This window comes from Corvus brachyrhynchos, unplaced genomic scaffold, assembly GCF_000691975.1.
Source record: "Corvus brachyrhynchos isolate BGI_N302 unplaced genomic scaffold, ASM69197v1 scaffold319, whole genome shotgun sequence".
Taxonomy (NCBI): Eukaryota; Metazoa; Chordata; class Aves; order Passeriformes; family Corvidae; genus Corvus; species Corvus brachyrhynchos.
The window spans coordinates 1,256,959-1,260,317 of NW_008246065.1; the positions used below are offsets into that span (position 1 = coordinate 1,256,959).

At 43.4% G+C, this 3,359-nt stretch overlaps 1 protein-coding gene across 1 annotated transcript in view; it reads right to left on the reverse strand.

Moving 5' to 3' along the window:
• Positions 1–3,359, reverse strand: part of GRK5 (G protein-coupled receptor kinase 5) — a 90,310-nt gene that overhangs the window by 49,494 nt on the left and 37,457 nt on the right. The gene's annotated exons all lie outside the window — the stretch shown is intronic.

Here is a 3,359-nt window from a genome sequence, read left to right on the forward strand (position 1 = left end):
TTCCTGCTTGGCACTGCCTGGGATATGAAGCTTTAGCCTTCGGATCAAAATATTTTCCAGAAAAAAAAAAAAAAAAGAAGACAGCCTAACAGCTTTCATGACTGTATTAAAGAAAAGATCCCAGAAAATCCTGCCAAACCAATTAAATAACCCGGTCCAATACAAGCTGTCTGTGATGATAAATGAGGAGGAAGCTAAAAAAAAAAGAAGAGAAGGTAAATCAGACTGAACTGGCAAACACTTGGAAGAACAAATTTCAGAACTACTGCCCACTGGAAGATGTATGTACTGCTCCAGGCTGGATGCAATAAATCTGCAGGCTGGCTGTAATGGATACCCCTGCTAAGCAAGCCTAGGAATGACATGGAAACCACAATGTAGTAATAATGCTATTCCCCTTCTATCTGGCCGGTGCTCATTTAGCTATTGCAGCTCAAGTCTGAAGCTGCATATTTACACACAGGCATAGCAGGTTGCTCAAATAATCTGGAATTATGATCTGATTTGGTTTGGGAAATGATAATGGCACAAATAAAAGTGATGGAAAAAACAACCAAAAACTAAAATCCACAAGTGCAGTACTTCTTTCTGAGTGAACATTTCGGGGATGAAACTGATTATGTTCTCATAAAACTTAATACAAGGGTTTAGAAAAATCTTTTATCCAATTTCCCGTCCTTTTAGATGGTATCTGAGTATGGGTCATTTCAGCTCTTAAAGTACAGGAACTCTGAAATGCTTACAGCATCTTAGCAGCCTTTTTCTCCATGATTTCTCTCTCCTTCATTTGCTTTCAAACTCTGATAATACATTGGCTCCCTAGCAAATAAAACCTGATTATAAGCCATCATCTGCTATTTGAAGTGCACCAGGGAACTGTCAAAAAATTTGATGTCCTTTTTGCCACAAATAACCTATAACATTTACATCTCATTGGAACTGTACAACAGGACAGACCACAAGACAGAAATTCAGCAAGAACTGGATGTCTTGAAACCCAATTCCTGATGGGATCCAACATATGCAGAGCTAAGTGCACACCTATACAGATACAGAGTATCTCATTCTGTCTCAAGATAGACAGCAAAGAATAAAAGGAAAGTTTAATTATACTTGCATTTGACATTCCCAGGAAATGTGACATGGTGGTGGCGAAGGTGGGAAGTGACAGACAAGTGAGGATGTGAGAAGGAACCATAAGCTCCAACTGTGCACAGTGTTGCTTTCACTGTGGATCTGCACTAGAAGCCTGTTCCATTTTGTTCCTAAGTTCATTATTATTTCTCCCTTCAGTGCCATTTTTGAGCTATTCAGCAACAGACCCTGGTACATTTTCAGCTGTGACCTGTTATTACAGGAGATAGACAGGGATGTCCCCATGCTCCCTCTGCCACCTGCCTGGGAAGCCATCAAGGTCCTCAACTCCTGGTCTTGTGCTTAAATCACGAGGTATCTCCCCTTCTTTCCCAATACTCAAAAGCATGGCTACATTAGGGATGCAAATCCCTAATTTCTAGAAATAACATCGCTACTTAAAATCCATGTGGAACAAAATATTTTCCATTATTCCTTTGATGAATCCAGGCATGTGTTTCAAGGCTCCTGCTCTGAAGTCTAATAGCTTCTCCATGCCCTAGTTAGGTCAGACAGGGCCCTATTCATAGCCCATAAATGAGGGGAGGATTTACGATCACCCTGACTCCATGGGACAAGCTGCAGGGAAGGCTCTTTCTGTGGGCAGGCACAGATCCTTCAGTCCAAATGGCGAGAGGATGTGGGCTGGCCACTGCTTGCTGCTAACTTTTCTTCTGGCTGCTGTTTTGGAGGTAGTATTACTTTGGTGGCTCCTTCTTCCACAGAAGGACTCCTGGCTGGATGGAGGAATGGGGGTGCCAAACATCCTTCCCTTTGGAGCAGCTGCCCTCAGGATGGGCTGAGAGAGATCAGATGGAAAAATGCTCTTCAGCTGGGAAAGGGAGCAACATCTAGCCTGTGACTGGCTGTGGGATGGGGCCACAGGCTCAGGGACAGCTCAGGTTTGGGGGCTGGAAGCTGCCTGTGATGGATGGAGAACTACCAGGGCAATGACACAGAGACCCCACAGCGGGGTCACATTAATTCTGACACACCAATTTATCTAGTATTTGATTTTCATCTTAAATATTATTTGAGCTCCTGAGACTGCATGTCTTAAAAATATGTGCAAATGGAAAAACACATCCAAAGAGATCTCTCTGCAGATCTGGGAGGATGCTCTCCCACAGCAGGTAGCTGATGGTTGCCTGTGGCAGCGCGGCATGGCCACAGGAATCATCATCCCTTGTACCCACCAGGAGATGGAGATGGGAACAGACACTCCCACCAGAGCAGTCTGGGCTTCTTGGTAAAAGTCAGGAACAGTGGAATCACCTTTTGAGCATTTGCAGGAGGTTATTGGCATTTAAGTCCCAATTTTACACCTCCACTTTCTCAGCTCCATCCTCTGTTATCCCCAGAATCTCTCTCTGCTCACTCCTTCCTCAGACTCCAGGCTCTGCCCTGTTATTGCTCTGTCCTCAGTGGCTGTCCTTGCACTTGCCTCTGCTGGAGATTTAAAATCTGTGACTGAAAATTGGAAGGCAAACCCCAAACAGGTGGGATTCATAATAACTCGCATTTCTAAATGAAAAGTGAACTTGAAACCACATTTTTCATACTTAAAGGCAGGGCAAAAAGAGTCCTTTTGACTGTTTAAAAACACATTTTGAGTTAATGAGTTTGTTGATATCAACAAACTGGCATTTCTGATGGAAAAAGCCTGAACAGCTTTAAGACACACATACACAGATGGTTTATATACCACGAAAGGGACTTAACCAAACGAAATCTCCCTAACAGCAAGACAGGGTTTTTACAAATGGCATTAAATGGATGCTCACTCATCCTTTCACCCCAGATAAGTGCAATGTCTAGTGAGGCGTTCAGCTGAAAAGTCCACCCGAGGAGATTGCGCCTCTCACCCCGGCCCCTGAGCCCAGATATCACAAGCAGAAGGAGGCAAAAGAGGCAGCAAGGCTATTTTCCACCAGAGGATGTATTTTTGTGGGACTTCAGTGCAAAAAAACCCTAATATTGTTCACATTAGAGAGAAAATAATGACCAAAATTGTCCACATTCTCCTCCAGTCAACCTAAATCTGGGTCCACATTAAAATGTTAAAAGTTCTCGCCTGGAAAAAAACCATTATGAATGTGAGTAGATGAAGCAGGATGGGGAGTCCTGAATCTGAAGTCTTCATTATAATGGCAAATAAAATCACAGGAGAGGAGAAGGAAATGTCAGGAGCTGGCACCCTGGGAATGTGCTGTTGAGAAGTGGAG